Genomic DNA, 24609 nt, shown 5'->3' with positions numbered 1-24609 from the left:
ATATTTACCTAACTTTGTAATCCTTGTTCTCCTGTTGATAATGATAACAAACAAACAAACAAACAAACAAACAAAAAACTTGACTAAAGTTTCCTATTTGTTTGGGTTTATAAAACATCTACATCTGTTCAATCTTGTAGATTTTTATAAACAGATTGTTTGTGCTGGATACACATTGCCTTTTTTTGGATTACACTAATTCCTTCAAATAATCCATCCCTAGAAGCAATTCAACAGGGATAAAATTGCTTCACGAGTAGGTTTGAAATCATGATTGTAAATATTCATATTGCCAGGCAGACTTAATCCTAAATCAACCCTGAACATGAAGCATACTAGTTTTGATTAAGGGTAAAAATAAAATGGGGTATCTTTTCCAGCTTCTCAGTATTTCCAAAACAACAAAAACACTCAAGGAATAGAGAATGGTGGGACTATCAATATAGAGGCTTTGTGCCTCTTAAGAATATGCTTCACCAGGATCCCTGGGTGGTGCAGTGGTTTGGTGCCTGCCTTTGGCCCAGGGCGCGATCCTGGAGACCTGGGATCGAATCCCATGTCGGATCCCGGGGCATGGAGCCTGCTTCTCCCTCTGCCTGTGTCTCTGCCTCTCTCTCTCTGTGTGACTATCGTAAATAAATAAAAATTTAAAAAAAAAAAAAAGTATGCTTTACCATTTAAAGCTTAACACTAAGAGCCTGTGTTTTTCCATTACTTATAACAACCTACCACTGAATTTAGCAGATACACATACCCACACTCACCACATGCTGAGATACTTACTTGTACATACACATGTATACATAACTTTAAACTTTTATTTGACATAATTAAAAATTTACAAAAAACTTACAAGGGTAGTATAAAGAACTCCCATATACCCAGCAGAATCCCAAATTATTTAAATTTTGTACCACTTATCATTCTGACACATAATTAATTCACTGATTTGTGTATATATATATATATATATATATATATATATATATACATAGATTCTTTCTGAACCATTTAAAATTAAGTTGTTATCAGGTTAGAGGGCAACTGTGCCCTTTACCCCTAAACACTTTTGTATTTTATTTTATTTGCTTGTTTGTTTTTAAAAATTTATTTATTTACCTTACACAAAGATAGAGTGAGCCTGGGAGTCACTCTATCTTTTCATGCGAGGAGGGACAGAGAGAGAGAGGAAAGAGGGATGCCTGGGTGGCTCAGTGGTTGAACGTCTGCCTTTGGCTCAGGTCATGATCCCAGGGTCCTGGGATCGAGTCCCGCATTGGGCTCCCTGCTCAGTGGGGAGCCTGCTTCTCCCTCTGCTTGTGTCTCTGCTTTTCTCTCTGTGTCTTTCATGAATAAATAAAATCTTAAAAAAAGAAAAAGAAAAAGAGAGAGAGAGGAAAGAGAATCCTCAAACAGATCCCCATCAAGCTCAAAGTCCAATGCAGGGTTCTCTATCCCAGGATGCTGAGATCAGGACCTGTGCCAAAACCAAGAGTCTACCACTCAACCCACTGAGCCACCCAGGTGTTCTTTTGTGTATATTTTCTAAGAACAAGGACATTCTCTTGCAAAACCAGTACAATGACCTACATCAGAAAGTTTGACATTGGGATGCCTGGGTGGCTCAGTCAGTTGGGCCTCTGACTTTTTTTTTTTAAGATTTTATTTATTTATTTATTCATGAGAGACAGAGAGAGAAACAGAGACACAGGCAGAGGGAGAAGCAGGCTCCATACAGGGATCCTGACACGGGACTCAATCCTGGGTCTCCAGGATCACACCCTGGGCTGACGGTGGTGCTTAACCGCAGAGCCACCCAGGCCTCTGACTCTTAATTTTAATTTAGGTCATGATCTCCTGAGTTATGGGACCAAGCCCCGGGTGGGCCCTGCACTGAGTGTGTAATGTGCTTGAGATTCTCTCTCCCTCCCTTTGCCCCTCCCTCTTCTCTCTCTCTCTCTCTCTCTCTCTCTCAAATAAACTAAATCTTTAAAAAAAAGGAAGTTTAATATTGATATTATACTATTATCTAATCTGAAGTCCATATTGTCCAAATTAGTGTTCTTCATAGCTATCTCTTTTTCCTTGTCCACACTCTGACCCAGGATGCCATGTTGTATTTAGTTGGGATGACTCACTGGTCTCTTTTAATCTAGAACAGTTCCTCAGTGTTGAGAATATAGACCAGATATTTTGTAGAATGTCATTTGACCTGAATGTCTGCTGTTTCATCATAATGAAATTCAAGTTATGCATTTTTGGCAAGAATGACAAAGAAATACTATATTCTTCTGAGAGCATCATATCAATTAACACATGATGTCAGACTGTCCCAATATTGCTAATGCTAACTTTACTCACTAAGTGAAAGTAGTGGCTAAGACATTATCTCATTGTGAAGTTAATATTTTTCTTTATGCAAATAGTAAGTAATTTGTGGGAAAGTACTTGGATACTATGTAAACATACTGTTGTCTTTTCACCTACTGGTTCAAACATCCACTAATGATGTCTCACTTCAGCATTTCTTCTACATTTTCAGGTAGTATTCTATTATAAATAAAAGCTTCCCATTTTCTTAATTAATTAATTCCTTCCTTCATTCATATCAGCATGGACTCTTAGAATCCTATTTTATTCAATGGATTGTACTCCATTTCTATCATTTACTTGTATGATCAAATTGTAAATGTAAAAAGCTAAATTTAGGTAGTGAGAAAACCTTCAGGTTAGATTCTTTGTATCTTTGACACATTCTAACCATTCTCTGAGCACTTCTCTAATTTCTGGTACAGGATATACTGTGCTTATTTTGTTCTCTCCCTGTTTTAAGAGGAAAATAAAGGAGCCAACTCTGGGTGCTAGGTGTGCTCATTGCTTTTGATGGTCATTGTTTTTAGGCCCTCTCAGCAGACAAACCTAGAAAAATTATGTATATATATTTATGCTTATATACATATATATGCTCCCTTCCCCTTGCCATATTTGTAATTTCCTTCTCCAATAGTGAGAAAACTGGTTCCATTATCCTCAAAATATTTATTTTCATAAGGATGTACTTTTAGGATTGTTAACCCACACTACTGTGGAAAGCAAACCTAGTAAGCAAAGATCATATTGATCTAGTTTTTGTTGTTGTTGTTTTTTAGGTAAGATTTACATACAGTTAAATATATGAATCTCGAGTATTATCCAACAAATTATAAACCAATTTAACCCACCCATAAAAATATTTCTATCATCCCCCAAATTTCTCTCATGCTCCCTTCCAAAGAATCCCCATCCCAATACCATCCAAGAGCAACCTGTGCACTGATTTTTTTACTATAGATTACTTTTGCCTGTTCTAGAATCACATGGAAGTGAATCATACATTATGTACTATTTTGGGTCTGGCTTCTTTCACTCAGTGTAATATTTTTGAGACTATAGGCAAGTGGAGGCAAATGCTTTCTGCTTCTGTTAAAATGATCATGTGGTTTTTATTCTTTATTCTGTCAATGTGAATTACACTGAGTAACTTTTAAAAGGACTATTTGATCACATTGTAGTGTCCTTTCTATATACTGCTGAATTTGATTTGCTAACATTTTGTAAAGGATTTTTTCCTTCTATGTTTATAAAAAACATTGGTCTGTAATTTTTATTTCCTTCCTTTTATCCTTCCTTCCTTCCCTCCCTCTTTTTATCCCTGTTCTTTTCCCTTTTTATTTTTGGTGCTGTCCTTTGCAGATTTGGTATTCAGATATTGCTGGCTCATAAAAAAGAGTTGGGAAGCATTTCTTATTATATGATTTTCTGTAAGAATTCATGTAAGACTGGTGTTATTTCTTCCTCAATGCTGGTAGAGCTCATCAATGAATCCATTGTATCTGGAGTTTTCTTTGGTAACTTTAAATAACAAATTAAATTTCTTTAATAGATAAGAACCATACTGAGGCACCTAGGCGGCTCAGTCATTAAGTGTCTGCCTTCGGTTCTGGTCATGATATTGGGGTCCTGGAATTGAGCCCCACATCAGGCTCCCTGCTTCTCCTTCTCACTGTGCCCCTCCACCCTGCTCATAGTCTCTAACTATCCCCTTTCTCTAAAATAAATAAAATCTTTAAAAAATAATAAATAAATAGATACAGGACAACTCTGTTTCCTTTTATATTGGACTAGTTTTGGTAAGTTGTGCTGTGTCTACAGGGAATTTCCTCTAAATTATAAAATTTTAAAAATGATAAAGTTGTTTATAATATCCCCTTGCTATCCTATCAATGTCTATAGGATCTATACTGATAACTTCCTTGTCACTCTTGATATTGATACATATGTGTTCTATTCCTTGATCCATCTATCTAGGTGCTATTGATTCTGCTGGCCTTTCCTTCTCTTAAGTTTATTTAAGCAATCTCTACATCCAACAAAGGGATTGAACTCACAACCCCAAGATCAAAAGTCACATGCTCTTCCAACTGAGCCAGCCAGGCAACCCTGCTGGACTTTTCAAATAACCAGCTTTTTACACTGTTATGGTTTTATTATTGGTCTTTTTTTTCCCACTTACATGTGTTCTTTTATTATTTCCTTTCTTCTACTTAATTTTTATTAGTTTTACTCTTTCTTTCTGCTTTTCTTAATTCAATATTGGGTCGTTGTTTTAGACCTTTCTTCTTTTCTAATATAAACATTTAAAGCTATAACTTTCTCTCTAAACACTGCTTTAGCTGTCCCTATGACTTTTCATGCGTTATGCTTTCAATATCACTTAGTTCAAACTATTTTTCACTTTCTCTTGTAATTTCTTCTTGGACCCAAGGGTTATTTTTTTTTCCCAAGGGTTATTTTTAAGTTTGTTGTTTACTTTCCAAATATTTAAGAGCTTTCCAGATATCTTTTTTTATAATGACTTCTAACCCAATTCCATTATGGGTAAGCCTATGCTCAATATCATTTCAGCACTTCAAAATTTATTGCAACTTGTTTTGTGGCCCTGTATGCAATTTAGCTCAAATATTCCATGTACACTTGAAAATACATGTATGCTACTATTTTTTTTTTTTTTAGATTTTATTTATTTATTTATTCATGAGAGACACAGAGAGAAAGACAGAGACACAGGCAGAGGGAGAAGCAGGCTGCCTGCAGGGGAGCTCAGGATCACGACCTGAGCCAAAGGCAGATGCCAGGATCACAACCTGAGCTGCGCAGGCACCCTTTATGCTACCATTTTTGAGTGCTGTGTTCTATAAATGTCAATTACTGCAATTTGGTTGATTGATAGTGTCCTTCAAGCCATTTATATCCTTACCAATATTTTTTCCATTTGTTCTATAAATTATGGAGAAAGACAAGCTGAATTGCAAACTATAATAGTATATTTATATATTTATCTGTTCCTATTTTCTGTATTATCAGCTTTCCCTTCAAGTTTTTGTTTTTTTTTTTCTAGAGAAGAGAGATGGGGGTAGGGGCAGAGGGAGAGGGAGGGAGGGAGAGAGAGAGAGAGAGAGAGAGAATGTTAAGCAGGCTCCATGTCCATTGCAGAGCCCACTGCAGCGCTTGATCTCACAACCCTGAGATCATGGCCTGAGCCAAAATCAAGAGCCAGATGCTTAACTGACTAAGCTACTCAGGTGCCCCTCCTTCAAGTATTTTTAAGCTTTGCTCTCAGTTATATACATATTATTATTTATGTCTTTTTGATGAATTGACTCATCTATCATTATGAAATGTTCCTTTTATCTCTGGTAATATTCCTCATCTTGAAGTCTACGTTAGCTTATATAAATTGCTAACCCAGCTTTTTGACAATACATATTTTCATGGTGTAATTTTTTTCCATTAAAAAATGGAATGGGGGGATCCCTGGGTGGCGCAGCGGTTTGGCGCCTGCCTTTGGCCCAGGGTGCGATCCTAGAGTTCCGGGATCGAATCCTGCGTCGGGATCCCAGCATGGAGCCTGCTTCTCCCTCTGCCTGTGTCTCTGCCTCTCTCTCTCTTCTCTATGCCTATCATTCTTGAATAAATAAATAAATAAATAAATAAATAAATAAATAAAACAAAACGAATTAAAAATGGAATGGTGGGCAGCCCAGGTGGCTCAGTGGTTTAGCACTGCCTTCAGTCCAGGTTGTGATCCTGGAGACCTGGGATCAAATCCCACATTGGGTTCACTGCATGGAGCATGCTTCTTCCTCTGCCTGTGTCTCTGTCTCTCTCTCTTTCTGTCTCTCATGAATAATAAATAAAATCTTTTAAAAAGATATATAAAAATTGGTTTTAGGGATCCCCGGGTGGCTCAGAGGTTTAACACCTGCCTTCAGCCGGGGGTGTGGTCCTGGAGTCCCAGGATTGAGTCCCACGTCGGGATCCCTACATGGAGCCTGCTTCTCCCTCTGCCTGTGTCTCTGCCTCTCTCTCTCTCTCTCATGAATAAATAAATAAAATCTTAAAAAAAAAAATGGAATGGCACCTGGGTGGCTCAGTCAGTTAAGTGTCCGATTCTTGATCTCAGCTCAGGTATTGATCTCAGGGTCTTGAGTTTAAGCCTTGCTTTGGGGTCTACAATGAGCATGGAGCTTACTTTTAAAAAAAATTAACCTATGCATTTCATTTTAAGGGACTTTCTAATAGATAGTATGCAGTTGGGTCTAAATAGTCTTTGCCTTTTAGTTGGTGTGTTTAGTCCATTTATATTTAATAGAATAATATATATGGTTGGGTTTAAGTCTATCGTTTTGAGGTTTCTTTTCTATTTTCTAATCTCTTCTTTATTCTTTTATTTCCTTTGTTCCTATCTTCTTTTGGGTTACTTTTAACATTCTATTTTATTTTTTCTATTGGATTCTTAGCTATACCTGTTCTATTTTTAGTGGATGCTCTGAGGTTGGCATTTTTAACTTATCCCAATCTACCTTCAAATAATATTATACCCCTTCACATATAATGTAATAACCTTACAAAAAAGCTTCCACTTCTCCCATCTTTATGCATTATTGTTATAATTTTTACTTCTACATATATTATAAACCATACATTTTTATTTTTGTCTTATTTAAATAAGAAATTGGCTTTAAAAATTAAATAAAAATGATATAAAAGTCTTTATATATACCTACACATTTACTTTTTCTGGCACTCTTTAGCTTTTTGTGAAGATCCACACTATATAAGTCTTCCAATGATATATTCCTTCAAGTCTTCCAGTGATATATTCTCTCAGCTTTTTTCTGAAAATGTCTTTATTATGCCTTCAAATTTTGAATGACATTTTTGCCAAATAATGGATACAACATGGTACTCTGGAAACTGTTGAATGTTGTTCTATTAGATAAATTAACTGGACTCAAATTCCAAACTCCCCTATGGTCAGCAGCAACAGTAATCTCTGCTTTGATCTCATTTTAGCCTGTTTCTTTTAGACATGCTGCTTGGAGTCTCCCTCATGACTGTGCAGAACAGAACTCAAAGATTTGGGCTGAATCTATATGCAGAATTCACTGCTCCTTCTATGAGGTTATCTCCTTTTCAGGGTTTTTTCCTTCACTTTTCAGCCATTCTGACAGCCTCAAAGGTTAGCTTTTTGCTTGAGTTCTAGTTCTTCCACTCTGCATGGATTGGGGAGTGGCTCCCAGGAGAAAAAGCCATAAAATTGTAGATATATTTGGGATACTTGGATGGCTCACTGGATGAACGTCTGCCTTCAGCTCTGGGCATGGTCCTGGGGTCCTGGGATCAAGTTCCGCATCAGGCTCCCTGCAGGGAGCCTGCTTCTACCTCTGCCTATGTCTGTGCCTCTGTGTATGTGTGTGTCTCATGAATAAATAAATAAAATCTTAAAGAAAAAAAATTGCAGATATATTCCGGTAACTTTCCCTTCTTTTAAGGGTTGACTTCTCTAGTTTCTCGCAGCTTTGGTCACTCACTCTCCAGTGCCTTCGAGTAAGTATTAATTATACTTTAAGGTTGAAAATTGCTATCTGTGAGGGCATTGGTCCAATGTGAGCTACTCCACCATAACTAAAACAGTAATATGAAAAATTTAAATTATAATTATTTTCTTTGAGTCTTTCAAAGTTGAGGTTGTGTGACTACTATAGGTAGAAGACATAAACCAGACATGTCTCTGTTAGTAATAGTTTACTTTCTGGGAATGTAATAGGAAATATGGTTTCTCATGATTCTTATTCTGAACTGCAAGACTGTCCTCTGTTCTGACAAAGTACTCTGCCAAAGCAGTCAAGTGTAAATTCTTTCAGCTGTGAGTCATCCTTCCCATCAAAAGCCTTAGATATATCTTACTTATTTTGTCCATTTGTTAGATAAAGAAGAACTTTCCACTCCCATCTAGAACAGCTCTATTTTATTAGTTTTATGTGTTGGGCTATTGTATATGATTTTTTTTTATTGTATATGATTTTGTTTAAAGGTTGCTGCTGTTGATAAAAGCTTGTAAATCCTAATCTAGATAATCTCTAGCATCTCTGAAATTTAATAACTAAATATATTTTAGTTTGTTCGACTATAGAAGGTTGCTCTTTGTTTATAAAAATAATATTTTACATAGAAATTCCCATTCCTAAGTGGCCTACTTCAAATGCTGCCTACTTAATAGCAGATAGAATCATTTATCAACAAAATGCTCCCCTGATTTCTTCCTATTTGAGCTTATCCAATGATCCATAATGCAAAACTCTATTACTAATTATTTTGCCATCAATATTGCCAGCTGTACTCTATGACGTTTTCATGATAGTAATCAAACTAAAAGACAAAGAAAAGATTTTGAAAAATTCTGAGAAATGTATACTGTTTACAGCAAAGGTTACGTATACTTAAGTTCAAAGGCATGTGTGCAGCTCTATGTTGAACTAAGACCTTCATAATAGTTTAGAGCTGTAACTATGCTAACCTCCTACAGTCAGACACATTTACAAAGGTTGTCATTGCCTAAGGGTTTATGCAATCATTTTTCTGATTTGTTGTAAGTTTCAGAGTTGTTAACATCTGGACATTCCTTTTATCAGGTAGGCGGAAGTTTCTATTTTAATTGTAACTTGGAACTCATTAATCACTTGCTATCATCTTAATCAAGAGAAATAAATATTGTAATAAACATTCATGTACAGCCTCCAGTGAACTAAGACACTATTTGAATGAAAAACAATACACTGATATAGGTCAGACTGTTCCCTCCTCATTGGTATGCTTACTATTTTACTGAATACACTCTAAAGGCTTTTAATGGTAAAGGAAAAGTACTAGGTGTTCTTTTTAGTGTGTTAACTGAAAACACAATGTCTAGTTTTTAGCCCATACGCAAAAATCAAAAATACTGGTAGAGATTCCTCCTCCTACTTTTTAAGCTTCTTGGAGATACTGACCATGTCATATTAATCTTTGTGATTCTGGCAGTACCTAACATGTTGCCTTGCATTTGGGCAGGTGGTCAGCCAATATTTATTAAAAAAAATCCATCTTTATTTTGTAAACTTTTTCATAAGTAAACTTGTTCAGGTAACAGGAAACATTCAGGACTGATAATCTTTCATGTTCAGGACATTATTATTGTTGCAATTTTTGTTTCTAATACTAATGCAATAACTTAAACCCACCTACCAAATCATGCTATTTTATTGATTAAATCCTTCTCTCGTTCCTTCAGTTTCCTAAAGTGTAAAATGAGGGAGGTGTCTTCCAGTGATACTTGATAATCAACTGAATGGCTATGTTACCTATAGCATATCATACAAATACAAAGCATTAATAATTTCATTATAGTTGTGAGTCCTTTGAGTGGTCAGAATCTTTAATTCTATAATCATATTGCAAAAACAAGATGTGCTCAGCTCAGATTCTTCTGTCAGAAGGATGATCACAGATAATTACAGGCAAACAAATTAGTGTCAACATTTTTCAGTGAAAACTGAAGTCTATTGCTTTGGACATAATAATCTTGCTCTTTACAAAATATTAAGAATAGCTTATTTTAAAATGCAAAATAGCTATTGCTGATACGTAGCTTGATGGTGATAAAAAGTACAGTTGTTCTTTTTTAAAAATATGTTATTTATTTATTCATGAGAGACACAGAGAGGCAGAGACATAGACAGAGGGAGAAGCAGGCTTCCCATGGGGAGCTGGACGCAGGACTCATTCCCAGGACCCAGGATCATGCCCTGAGCCAAAGGCAGATGCTCAACCACTGAGCCACCCAGGAGTCCCAAAATGTACAGTCAGTTTTTAGACTTAAAACTAACATGTAGGGCAGCCCGGGTGGCTCAGTGGTTTAGCGCTGCCCTCGGCCCAGGGTGTGATCCTGGAGATCCGGGATCAAGTCCCATGTCAGGCTCCCTGCATGGAGCCTGCTTCTCCCTCTGCCTGTGTCTCTGCTTCTCTCTCTCTCTCTCTCATGAATAAATAAATAAAATCTTTAAAAAAAAAAACAACTAACATGTAGTAAGAATGTCAGAAGCAAAAAAAAAAAAAAAAAAAGTCAGAAGCAAAGACCAAGAAATGAGAAAACTCATAGTATGTTTCAGTATTGGATCCATGAGGAGATCAATGCGGCTGCAGTAAATGCTACGATAGAAAACAAGACAGGAGAGGTCATCTGGGATCACACTAAATCATCTATTACCCAAGTTATCATACTTTATTCTGTGGAGAATAGGAAGCCTTGCTGTCGGGATCTGGTTGTTATGTAAGCCATAACAGGAAGGCTAGTCTCTAATGATGTGAAATGGAGACCAGGAAGAAAATCTTATTTTATATTATTTTATCTTATTTTAGTGAGGGAGAGAGGAAGGCAGATGTGGAGGAGAGGGAGGAGAGAAAGAATTTTAAGCAGTCTCCATCCACACCCAGCACAGAGCCTGATGTGGGGCTTGATCTCACAACCCTGAGATCATGGCCTGATCAAAATCAAGAGTCAGATGCTTAATCAACTAAGCCACACAGGCACCCCTAAAATATTTTCTTTTCAGGTAATCTCATACCCAACATGGGGCTCAAACTCACAACCCCAAGATCAAGAATTGCATTCTCTACCAACTGAGCCAGCCAGGTGTCCCATAAAAAACTATTTTTTAAAAAGATTATTTATTTATTTGAGAAAGAAAGAGTGCAAGCACAGAGACAGAGAGGGAGAAGTAGAAGCAAACCCCCACTTAGCAGGGAGCTCGATGTGGGCCCCATACCAGGACCCTGGGATCATGACTTGAGCCGAAGGCAGACGCTTAACCAACTGAGTCACCTAGGCGCTCCTAAAAAAGAATTAATGAAAAGCTACGATGAATGAACATTTAAGAGTTTTTTCTATTCTTTTTTCTTTTTTAATTTACAGGTCTTAAAAATACTCAGTAGTCATTAAGGACTAGTGTGCCACCAGAGGGAGCTAAAAGGAGTCTGTGGATTGTACAGCACAGCATTCACACATACACAGGATAGGGAAGTCTAGCTTTACTGAGCACTTTATGAGTATTTTTCAGTTTAACTTACATGAAGATCTCAAGGTTTTAAGGAATTTTTGCAGTATGTCTCATCTTTCCCTCTTATATTTCACTATTTTTATTTCCCCATATCACCATGGCACAATAAGGCACATCATCAGATTAAATAACTTGTTTGGTATTACATTCAGAATTTTCAATGGCCCTTCTGATTTCTCTATTAGGGTGTTCCGCAGCCACTGCAGTCTTGACCTTTCCCGAGACTCTGGGATCAATTCTGAAAGTCAGGAGTGCATTAGCTCTGGTAACTTCCTACAAATTAAGTTTGTCTTGTCTGCCAGGACTAGTTATAGGCTTCTGTCACCTTATAAACCATTGCAAACAACATTAGTACTTTGTTCTTTTTTTTTTTTTTTAAGACTTATTTATTCATTTTGGTAGAGATAATGCACACACAGGAGCAAGAACACAAACAACGGGGAGGGGCAGAGGGGCAGAGAGAAGCAGATTCCTCCACCCAAGCAGGGAGCCCCAAACAGGACTCAATCCCAGAACCCCAGGATCATGACCTGAACCAAAAGCATCTGCTTCAACAACTGAGCCACCCAGGCACCCTTGTGTTTTGTTCTTTATCAGCTAGGTTCCCATCTGAAAATCAGTTTCTCTCTGGCTGTGTTCCTCTAAGAAACCAAAGTCCTGTCTTGAAAGCCAGACCAGTGATGCGTACCCCATACACTGCTCCTTAAGGCACTAACAGCTAGGAATCCAGACTGACCTTCATAGCTAGAGTGTTCGTTTGCTTGTTTGTTTTTTCCACATGCTTTCTGGGACAGAGGCTAATCATAGAATATGGACAGGCCACAAGCCAAGTCTCTTGACTGCTTCTCTCTTTGTCCTGGTTGCTAGGAATCTGAAAAATATTTTTTTCTTAAGAGAAAGAGAAAGTGTGTGCATGTGCATGCATGTGGAGGGGGGCAGAGAGAAAGGCAAAAAGAGAATCTTAAGCAGGTTCCATGCCTAGCACAGAGAGCCTAGCACAGAGAGCCTAGCACAGAGAGCCCAGCACAAAGAGCCCAGCATGGAACCCAACGCAAGTCTTGATCTGATGACCTGAGCCAAAAATCAAGAGTCAAACATTCAACTGACTGAGCCACCTAGGTACCCCTGAAAAATAATTTTATGCTTGATTGCTATCGCTTTACTTTAGCAGCAATTGAGCAAAAAGTTTATTCATATATTTTCATCTATTTATTGAGACTGTGAACCTCTTTGCTACCTGCTTTGGAATACAGCTCTAGAAAAAGCTGACCGAGTCCTTGCTGTTAAGAGCTGATAGTCCAGCAGGAGTACAAGGCATCACACAAGTTGTAACTGTGGTAGGAGCCAAGGGCAGAACACCCAACATGGGCCACTTTGGCATGAAGATTATTTTGAGTTAAAAAGCCATCAAAACACAGCAGATTCAGGAAAGATCTTCTTTATCTCCCCAACTGCCTAAAAATAATTTAGATGAAGGCTCTCTTCCAGGAAGAGAGCTATTACCATAGATAGTTATAGTAGACTATGATATGGTAGATAGGGAGGAACCTAGCAAGGCCTCTGTGTCCCATGGTTTGAGTGGCCCAGCAAACATTTGTTGACCAAACATTTACTCTTTTAAATCTTCCTGTAAATTGCACTCCTTCCCTTTGGAGTCCCAGACCCCTGACCCCTTCCTCTTAGTTCAGGATGACATATATATATATATATATATCACTTTGCCTGACCGTCTTTGGAATTTTCATGTTTGTGTGGAAACTATAATGTGTACAAAATTAAATTTTATTTTCTCCTGTTAATCTGTCTCATGGCAATTAGCAGTCCAGCTAGGAGGACCTTGAAGGGGACAGGAATTCTGTTCCCGACACTGGGTACGTACTACAAAAGGGAAAGACTTAAAGGAAACTATCAACATGAGGACTTAACTTCAGCTTTAACATTTTTTACTGGATATTTGACTTTTCTAGTTTTTCAAATTGTTTTGGTTTTACAGTCTTACTTCAAGTCAATGCAAAAACTTTTAGATGTGTTACATGTAATCACATGATCACTTTCATACATTCCTCTGAAACAGGGATTCCATTCTTGCCTCCATTCTTGCTAGAACTTACACCCCTACCCTCCAACCCTCTGGCTTACGATTTAATGATTTCTTTGGAGTCTTCCAACACAATAGATAACATCTAAGGAGTAAAGAGGCGGGGTCTTCATGAACATTTTCTGAGACCACTGACTCATCATGACCCTAGGCTCCAGGGCATCAAGTGATGTAGGGAGAACACCTAAACTCTCATCTTTGTTCCTGGATTAATGAGAAGACAGTGCATCAGACCACTATCCTCAGTAAAAACCCCAGGTCTCAAGCAAGGAATGAGATTTACTTTCCTTTCTCCCATGCTTTGTCTGTATCCTCTCTCTCTCTCTCTCTCTGTCATCAGTAAACTCTGCTCCCATTTCCTTTCAGCTGTGTTTGATTTACACCCTGTTGGAAGCCAGGGACCTTCTTGGCTGGTTGGGACTCGCCTCTAGGTCCTCAGTCCCAGCCAGCCAGCATTACCTCCTTTCACAAGGAATTTGAAATGATGATCATGGAAGTAATTGCTGGAATTTCTGAGCTGTGGTTTCACTAATTTCACTAGTGACTTACCAAGTGGACTTTTTTTTTTTTTTTTTTTTTTAGAGATTTTATTTATTTGAGAGAGAGAGAGATCAGAGTGGGAAGAGGGACAAAGGGAAAGGGAGAAGCAGATTCCCCAATGAATACATACATCGAGCTCTATCCCAAGACCCTGAGATCATGACCTGAGCTGAAGGCAGCAGTGCAACCAACTGAGCCACCCAGGCACCCCTCTCCCCAGTGGACTCTTAAGGGTTGCAGAAGCTGATTGAATATGAAAGGAGCGAACATGGAGGTGATAGCTAGTGCAAATCCTCCAGACTAGAATGAAAAGAAGAAAGAAAAGATTATTTGCCTACAGGAGCCAGGCAAGCAGCACACATTTACCTGAACCAGGTAAAACTGGGACATGGAAAATTGGTAAGGATACACTCCGGCAAAGTCTGCCAGGCAGGAATGAGGGCCTAGTGTGGGCAGAGCACCCTAATTTATAAGAGAAGCTAGAATTTAGAGTTTTATGTGAAATTCTCAAATTTTAATGTCAAATAACTTTTCGTACAAATTTTTTTTATTGTAGAAGCTGAATAAGAGTTTTTATGCCTTTTTATGATCTTTAATTTAGATTGCCCTTTATAATGACTTTCTAGTCTAGTTGAAGGTTGGTGGTAGGATAGATGGAGAGGTGAGTGAGATCAAGAGTCACATGCTCTACAGACTGAGCCAGCCAGGCACCTACACCTTTTTAAGATTTTGTTTTCTCATTTGTCTAAATAAACTCAACTGTTAATAGAATTTCATACCTCCTCTTGTTTTTTAAAAGCATATTCACATAGGACTGTGAACATGAGAAATTTTAGAAAAGAACAGGAAGATGTAATAGTACATGTGCCTCTTCTCCAGCTGCTTGCTCTCAGATCCATTTCTTGCCCTTTCCTTTCTCTGCTTTTTATCACAGGGATTACTTTTCCTAAACTTGCTTACCCTATAACTCCCCATAGGTTTGGTCATTGAGAAGCACTTGGTGGAGGACAGGAGGAAGGGAACAGGCAGAGATTTCTCCCTTCATCTCTGATCTCTGGCAGTGGATGTCTCCTTGGCGGCTCCAGCCCCATGAAGCAGCCCTTCCATCCAGGGTTCTGCTCATAACTAACAGAACACACACAGCCCCCACCACCCTCCCCCTCCGGCAGCCCCAGCTTCAAGCTCTGATGGCCCCATTTTCCCCCCAAGTACCCTTAGCACTAGAGGAGGGAACGGACTCTTGCTATGTTAACTCTATTTTTCTGCCTAGACTCTCACTGATACAAACACAGTGGATCTCTGCATAAATATTCTAAAGGAATAAGGCTTCAGGTAGATGCCATTAATCCAATCTATAGACTAGAATGTCAGTTTTAACTGTGACCAGACATGCCCAGATTCTGTCATATTTTTATACTTACAAAAGCTATTCCTCCTATTTTTTATTTTTATTTATTTATTTTTACTTTTTTTTCCTCCTATTTTTAAAAAAGATTTTATTTATTTAAGAGAGAGAGAGAGCACAAGTGGGGAGAGGGGCAGAGGGAGAAGAAGCCTCCATGCTGAGCAGGGAACCCACTGCAGGGCATGATCCTGAGACTCCAGGACTATGACCTGAAGGCAGATGCCTAACTGACTGAGCCATCCAGGCTCCTCTATCCTTCCTATTTTTATTATCCTGGTCTGATGCCAGAGAATCCCATTTTGCAAATTCATTTTAAGTTACCTGTATTATCTTCCCTTTAAAATTTCTTGGGAAGACAAAAGTTTAGTATTCAGTCATAAACCTTTATTTGAGTGAAATTAAAATATGATTCAGGAGTTGAAATAGGTTTTATATAGCCTCTAAAGCTATGTGTATTGTTTCTTTACAGGGGAAAAATCCTTTTGTAAGCTTCAAAAGCCTTTTTTGTTTACATTATTTTCCTTCAATACTTTATTTTAAATCTACAGAGAAAGGGATATGATAAATCTACATAAAATCTTCGCCTGTATTCACCACTTGGTAGCATTGTACCAGTTTGCTTTTTTCTCCCTCTGAACCACTTGAAAGCAAGTTGAAGGCATTGTGGCATTTCACTGCTAAATAGTTCAGCATGTACTCCTACATAGCCACAATACCATATTTATGCCCAAGAAATTTAACAATGTAGCCCATTCTAGTTTCCTGAATTGTCCACAAAATGTTGTTGGTAGCTTTTTTAAAAAAAAAAAAAAATCTTTAAAAAAGGAAGAATTATGCTAATATAACCAATGGGGGACATAAACAAATGATGAACAAACAAACGTGAGTGTCAGGTCACTTGTTTCATGTACTTACTTGTATCACCAGTGAGCAAACAGATAACAGTTTTTGTTTTTTTTTTTTTTTCAGATAACAGTTAAATCAGCTAATTTTGCTTCTTTTAAATAATTTTGCTTAAACTCTAAAAGTGGGGGCATCTTGTTGGATTCGTCAGTAGATAGAGCAATTTGACTCTTGATCTTGGGGTTGTAAATTTGAGCCAAATTTACAAATTTGTTGTTTACAAATGACAAATTTGTTGGGTGTAGAGATGACTTAAAAATAAAATCCTTAAGAAAAAGAAAACAAAAACAAATCTCTAAAACTGAAGGTATGGCTGATTATTCATTTAACTTAGAGTTGGAGATAACCACTCCATTCATGTATACTACAAATCTGGATGAATCACTTTCAAACTAAAACAAACAAAAATGATGTTTTTCTTTTAGTTCATTATCTCCCTGATCCTTTCCTTGTAGGATATTGACCTAACACTAATTGGTTTATTAACTATTAAATATATAGTTAAATATATAGTTACTACTTACATTTATAGAAGTAGTATATATAAGTAATATATTATATTACTCCTTAATATTTTCTTGCAGCAGGTAACAAGGTTTCTAGTCTTCAGAGACAAGATATTTTTCCACCCGCAGATGGCTCAATATTAATTTCCCATCCTCTTTTTTTGTATTCCTGCCAAAATATGGAGACTATTTACATTGGAAATATCCTTTGAGCTCCTGCTTAAACGTCTTGAACTATTTGCTTATTCCTGATAAAGAGTGTTCTCGAAGGTTAAAGAAGCAGCCAAAAACTATTCTAATTTAAACTAGTAGTGCTTGTGTTTGCACAGTGACAGCTCTCTAGATTACACATCAAAGTGTGCCTTAGATGCAACCTCTTCCTGCTCTGCCCACATCTTCCAGTTTGGGCAGTGCCTGATTGTTTCCTTTATACTTCCAGCATCTCCTAGAAAATTCTGGAGGGGCCAAGGACCAATGCATCAAGGTGGGCCACTTTGACATTAAGATTATTTTGAATTAAAAGCAATCAAAATCCAGCAGATTCAGGAAAAGCTCTTTACCTCCCCCACAACCACCTAAATTTACATTGGAAAGGAGAGCCTGTACCAGGAAGAGACTTATTAACAGAGATTCTTATGGAAGAATTTGCAGAATAGGGCAACCTTTGTTTACCAAAATCTCTTCTCACCTTCATGCTGACAGTCTTCCTCCCCTTTTTATCCCTAGAGCCCTGCCCCCTCTCCTCAGCAAAGGATATCAATACAGGATCTTCTCATTGCTCGACTCCCCTTGGAATTTTATGTCTGTGTGGATTCCCCATAGATTTGAAACTAAATTTGATTTTTCTCCTGTTAGTCTGTTGGTCTCATGTAAATTTAATTCTTAGTCCAGCTGGAAACACCTGGGATAGATGAAAATTTCTACCTCCTCAATAGTTGGCATGTTTGGCAGGATACTTTGAATGTGGGATACAAAGGCAGAAGAAACATTAAATTTCCTTACTCCCTACAGCCCATTGGCAAGACCTTGAAACAGGCAGAGTAACCTTCCTCTAGGGACTCAACTGCCCCAATGTGAATGCTTTGCTAAAGGCAAAAGGCCATGTTAGCCCAACTCTCAGGAGCCTGTGAGTCTACTTTAACATATAAACATTCCTTTGGAAATTCCTTTATCTCTAAACCCCCAAAATACATGCTGGCAATCAACCTCCAAGTATATGACCTATCCACTTATATACACCTGAAGAGTCTCCTGACCCAGATTTTATTAGATAGTAATAAATTATCTTTTCCCAACAATAGCTAGCCCCCTGAGGGTCCTGGAAACCTTGCTTCCAAAATTCCTTAGAGACTTGTGCTCTCCCTAACCTCTTCCCAAGTTGGAAGTAAGCAATGGGCTGCTCCTCATGACCCAGGTGCAGCTCTTTCTCCCCATGAGTTCTGTCCTTGTGGTTTAATAAAACTTTTTTGCAACAAAGATGTCTCAAGAATTCTTTCTTGGCCATCAGCTTTGAACCCTAACGTCTTTTCTACATCACTTTGACTTGTTGGATGTTGTGCCCAAGATTGCGAATCCGAGAAACCACCGAGGAGCTGACACCGATGCAAAAACATGAGGGTTGGGATCCCTGGGTGGCGCAGCGGTTTGGCGCCTGCCTTTGGCCCAGGGCGTGATCCTGGAGACCCGGGATCGAATCCCACATCAGGCTCCCGGTGCATGGAGCCTGCTTCTCCCTCTGCCTGTGTCTCTGCGCCTCTCTCTTTCTCTCTGTGACTATCATAAATTAAAAAAAAAAAAAAAAAAAAAAAAAAAAAAAAAAAAAACATGAGGGTTTATTTACAAGCTTGAGCTTGGGTCCAAGTATACCCGACACAGCGGAGCAGGGACTTGGACCCTGAGGTGGGTTTCAACTTAGTTTTAAGGGCTGGTCTAGGGGACCTCCAGAAGGGGTGGAAGAATTTCTCAAGTTCTGTTTACATTCTGATATGGGGCTTTCAAGGGCATTGAGCTCTGTTCTCATTGTGATATGGGACTTTCTGCCACCAGCATTGAGCTCTGTTCTTATTCTAATGTGGGACTTTCTGCCACTGGCTTGGGCTCTGTTCTCATTTTAATATGGGGCTTTCTAGGACGTTAAGCTGTAAGCTATTTTTTTTTCTGTAACTGAAGTTATGTAAATTTCAGCTCTTATTCACAGGGGCCTGGGATGGCTGTACTTGTGCTAACGCTGAACTTAAAGTGGAATGGCCTTAATTTTCTCGGCCTCCACATTGGACACTGCTTGCCCTAGACACAGGTGCAGCTAAGAGATCCTTGGGAAATCTGACATACAGCCAACATATACAGATCTGTATCTGTGGAGTCTGAGGGAGCAAGAGTAATGAGTGTCCTTTTCTTTTTTTCTAAATTTAGATTAGCAAGAGAAAATACTTGTGGAACTAGTTCCTCAGGCTTAGTAACTCTTGGTAAATTTAGTGGAATACTGATCCATTTTCCCTCGAGATGGTCTTTGTTTTTCTTTGTCTATGTCTTTTATGTCATCTTGTGGAAGCCGAGAAAAATCAAGGCCATTCCACCTCAAGTTTAGCATTAGCACAAGTACAGCCATCTTAGGTCCCTGTGAATAAGAGCTGAAGTTTATGGGGAAAACTGCAGAATGTCCTCAATGTCCTTGCAGGGAATCCCATATCAGAAAGACAACAGAGCCCACACCCGTGGTAGAAAGTCTCATATTAGAATGAGAACAGAGCTCAATGCCCTTGAAAGCCCCATATCAAAATGTAAACAGAACTTGAGAAATTCCTCCATCCCTTCTGAAAATCCCCTAGATCAGCCTATAAAAAACCCAGCTGTAACCCACTTCGGGGTCCAAGTCCCTGCTCTGCTGTGTCGGGTATACTTGGACCCAAGCTCGAGCTTGCAAATAAACCCTCGTGCGCTTGCATCAGTGTTGGCTCCTTGGTGGTTTCTCGGATTCACAAACTTGGGCACAACAATCTGTCAAAGAAACTTTGCTGCAGGTTAACGTGCACGTGAGATAAAGGCTGTTGCTAAGGTACATCTTGGAAGTCCAGAAGTCCAGGCCACAAAACTAGTAGGTACAGGCTGAGCATTTAAAAGCTGTTAGAAAGAAAAAAAAAACAAAACACGAAATTGTTAGAATCCTTATCACCTAACTCAAAGACTCCCATGTTAGGATAAGTTAGTCATGCAAGAATTAGATTGACACTAGGTCACCTGCCAACCTCAAGAAAATTTCCATGCAACACTGTAAAACAGCACAATGCCCAACCCCACAGGACATCCTTCCTATGCATTAGTTTGGTTCCAAGAGTCCTGAGGCTTAGTTAAAGCTGTTAATGTGTTAATGTATAAGGAAAACGGCGAGATGTTTCCCTTTCATCTTGTTCTATGTCCTAAGAGCCTAGCTTTGTGACCAGTAACAACATTCTCTTTGGTCTCCACCATCCAGAGGTGCACTTAACAGGGTACGCTTTGCAAGCAAGTCAACTAGACTAGGGTTCCAAGGGTCCGGACATGCCAGCTCCCAATGGTATTTGTCAGGAGAGGTCCCAGCCCATAGGATCCTTTGTTGTTTCAACCTTCCTTGCTTGTGAGTGCTGGAAAGTCCCATTCCAGTAGTATAAGCAGGGATCCCTAGAAAAAGAAAGATGAGATATAATTATCATGACCTAAGAGAAGTCATTTTAGGCCTCCAGCTATTTCCTGTGAGCCATATATGCCCTATCAGCTCTGCTTGCTTCAGCACACTGCTGTAGAACTGCCCAGATGGATGGTGTCAGAATTACCAAGAAATGCAAACACCTCAGTATACAAGGATTTTAAAGGAACAAATGGAATGTGAAAATGAACAGCCTCTGGGCACCTGGGTGGCTCAGTACGCTAGGCAGCTGACTAGTGAATCTAATTTCTAGTGAAAACTAAGTAATAAGCAATTGTGAAGTTTTTTAGATTGGTAAATTTATGAACACATTTTATAATTTCTAGAAATGCATTTTTCACAGTACCATCTTTCAGTAATGCACAAAATATGTTTACACTCAAATTTGTCTTTGATTTCTCAGTAATAAGACAAAAGTAGCTAAAATAACAAAATGTTAAGTACTAAACATAGGCATATCTTATTTGGAAATGATCTAGATGTTCATGAACTTAAGTCATCATTTAACTTGCCAAATTTCAAGTTTCAAGTTACCAGGGGCACCTGGGTAACAGTTGGTTGAGCATCTGACTCCTGGTTTTGGCTCAGGTCATGATCTCAGAGTCATGGGATCGAGCCTGATGTTGGGTCTGAGCTCAGTGCAGAGTCTGTTTGAGATTCTCTTTCCTCTGCTTCTGACCCTCCTGCTCGTACTGTCTCTCTCTCTCTCTCTAAAATAAATAGATCTTTATTTTTTTAAAAAGATTTTATTTATTTATTCATGAGAGACACAGAGAGAGGCAGACACATAGGCAGAGGAAGGAGAAGCAGGCTCCATGCAAGGAGCCCGATCAGACACTTAACCGCTGAGCCACCCATGTGTCCCAACAGAATAATTCCCTATGTTTATCAGGTCTTTGACTACTCGAGAAAACTGAGTCCTAATATTACGAGAGCTAAATTTTGCTCACAACTATGTAACGTCTGTATTTGCCTTTGAAATATTTTATTGTCATTTTGGTTAATTGGATAATTAACTGTTGTTTAATAATGATTTGTGATTCTATTTAATCAAATGTTCAAACCTGTAGATTTTTTTTATATACTTCCCAAAACCAAACTCTAAAATGAAGTCTTTTGACTATAATCTGATTGAAATTTTCCTGAGAGTCACTTGAACATTTCAAAGATTTGGTGACAAATTAAACTAATTATACTTATTTGGTACATTAAATTACATATGAAGCATGGTCAAACATGTGATACTAAGCCTTAGTATATCTGTGTAGATATGTTGCTAAAATAAATGTTCTAGAGATTCTATGAAAAGTCCTTGAAATCTGATGTCCTGGCATGTTATTATCTTGAAGTGTTGAGCGTCACAGAAATAACTAAATTTCCATATTAATTGCATTATAATGAGCTCTAATAAGATCTATACTCAGACCCATTTTTAAGTTTTTTATCATTTACAGACAGTTATAATGAAGGATAGTTGACGGAAAAGCAGGCAGGGACAGACAGACAAGGGGCCCTTGCCCTAAAAGGAAATCACCCTTAAAAGGATTTTACACCACCTTGAAGGAGCCCCACTCTTTTCCGCATGATAGGTAGATGGCAAAAACCTGACTGGGTGAAAGGTACATGGAGGATTCATCAGATTAAAACAGATGACCAACAAGTCTATAAAAACTCCTTGAAACTCTGGTGGCAACCCTCTCGGGTCCCATCCCTCTTTGAGAGTTTTGTAGTATTGCTCAATAAACTTTGCTTTGCTGCCCACTGGTCTATGTCTTCATTCTTTCAAGCAGTCTGACCAAGAACCAGGGGCACTAAAGGAAAAAAATCCTTTAACAGTTATACTTTTACTCAGAAACTTTTTTTTTTTTTTTTTTTTTTTCCCTGCTGGGTTACTCAGAAACTTTTACAAAAGCTTCCTGCAACTGTGTTTCATCTTCAGTGAGACTCAATGGAAAAAACTCTAGTACAGGCTTCTGATGACCTTAAGATCATAATCCTGAACTAGGAAAGGCAGCCCAGGTGGCTCAGAGGTTTAGTGCTGACTTCAGCCAAGGGCCTGATCCTAGAGAACCAGGATCAAGTCCCACGTCAGGCTCCCTTCTTGGAGCCTGCTTCTCCCTCTGCCTGTGTCTCTGCCTCTCTCTCTCTCTCTCTCTCTGTGTCTTTCATGAATACATAAATAAAATCTCAAAATTACTGAACTAGGTAAAAAGTGAATTCATGTAGAACAAGAATTAACAACATGGGAATGAATGAATGGAGGAGAATTATAATTTGTATGACTTCTCATTTTAAGCTGACTTTTTAAAAATGTTTTCTTTTTCCAGAATTGAACAACAACAAAAACCACCACATTAGTCTTCTGCGAAAAACAGAAAGAACACATCAAAAACCAAGTGGTTGCAAGTTGAGGAAAGGCTGGAGTTACAAAAGAAGTAAAGCCAGTGAAAGAAAAAGCTGATACCCCAAAGAGGTGCTACCAACAGCAGTCACTGAAAAAATACGTCAAACAAAATAAGCTCAAACTATAAAAAATAAAAGATTGAAGGTACTCTCTGAAACATGAAACAGATATTTCTGCCACTCTAATCTTTCTTTTAGCCCTGTATTCCTTTCTTTGGTCATCTGCCCTAAATTACTGAAAACAAATACTTGACAAGAAACAGCTGAAGTGAACTAATCTTTTGGCTTTTAGTGAAACACGTTGAGGATAACAAGCATTTAATGGATAAATTTTTGAATAGGTATGGGATTTAGTTAACATCTCAGCCCATTGATTTTTAATATGCATCACGATAAAGACCAACACTAATACATATTAGGTTCTTTGATAACGCATAACTTTAAAAGGGTTTGTTTTCAATCCACCAGGACCAATTTCACTGATCAGAATCAGGACTAAAATTTTTATTCTTAACATATTCTAGCATTTTCAATGTTTAGATATTCTAGTAATATTCAAAAGCAAACCATAAGAGATTCTTAACAATAGGGAACTGAAGGTTGCCAGAAGGGAAGTAGGTGGAGGAATGGGGTAAATGGGTGATGGGCATTAAAGACGGAACTTGTGATAAGCACTGGGTGTTCTTTTTTTTTTTTTTTTAAGATTTTATTTATTTATTCATGAGAGACACACACAGAGAGAGAGAGAGAGAGAGAAAGGCAGAAACAAGGCAGAGGGAGAAGCAGGCTCCATGCAGGGAGCCGGACATGGAACTCGATCCTGGGTCTCCAGGATCACACCCTGGGCCCAAGGTGGTGCTAAACCGTTGAACCACCAGGGCTGCCCAGCACTGGGTGTTTTTTTTTTTTTTTTTTTAATATATTTTTTTCTTTATTTATTTATGATAGTCACACACAGAGAGAGAGAGAGAGAGAGAGGCAGAGACACAGGCAGAGGGAGAAGCAGGCTCCATGCACTGGGAGCCAGACGTGGGACTTGATCCCGGGTCTCCAGGATCGCGCCCTGGGCCAAAGGCAGGTGGCAAACCGCTGCGCCACCCAGGGATCCCCAGCACTGGGTGTTTTACGCAAGTGATGATTCACTAAATTCTACCCCTAAAACCAATACTACACTATATGCTAACTAACTAGAATGTAAATAAAATCATGAAGGAAAAAAATATTCATAAGTTTCAATTTATACTGCTCAGCAAGTGTGAAATACTAAAGGAAAATCTTTTTTTTTTTTTTAATTTATTCATGAGAGACACACAGAGAGAGGCAGAGACACAGGCAGAGGGAGAAGCAGGCTCCATGCAGGGATCCCGACGTGGGACTCGATCCCAGGTCTCCAGAATCACGCCCTGGGTTGAAGGCGGTGCTAAACCGCTGGGCCACCTGGGCTGCCCCAAGGAAAATCTTTAGTTATGATTCTCCCTAGAGTGTAGATGTTATAACAAAAGGGGTAAAAATAAAAAGAACTCTTCACTTGCCAGGGTTCCTTTGGCAATACAAAAAATGTCTTCTAAAACTACTTTCTTTCTTTATTAAAAAAC

General features: G+C 38.5%; 1 long non-coding RNA gene across 1 annotated transcript in view; it reads left to right on the top strand.

Annotated features, from left to right (window-relative positions):
• The window catches only part of LOC125755579 (uncharacterized), a 68591-nt gene extending 45087 nt beyond the window's left edge, over positions 1-23504 (top strand). The window contains exon 3 of the long non-coding RNA XR_007412372.1: positions 22939-23504. This is a non-coding gene — a long non-coding RNA (uncharacterized LOC125755579). The remainder of the gene's footprint in view (positions 1-22938) is intronic.
• Positions 23505-24609: the final 1105 nt, after the last annotated feature.

This window comes from Canis lupus, chromosome 8 (assembly GCF_003254725.2).
Source record: "Canis lupus dingo isolate Sandy chromosome 8, ASM325472v2, whole genome shotgun sequence".
Taxonomy (NCBI): Eukaryota; Metazoa; Chordata; class Mammalia; order Carnivora; family Canidae; genus Canis; species Canis lupus.
The sequence above is the reverse complement of the archived record's forward strand: the minus strand, read 5'-3'. Positions and strand labels throughout refer to the sequence as shown.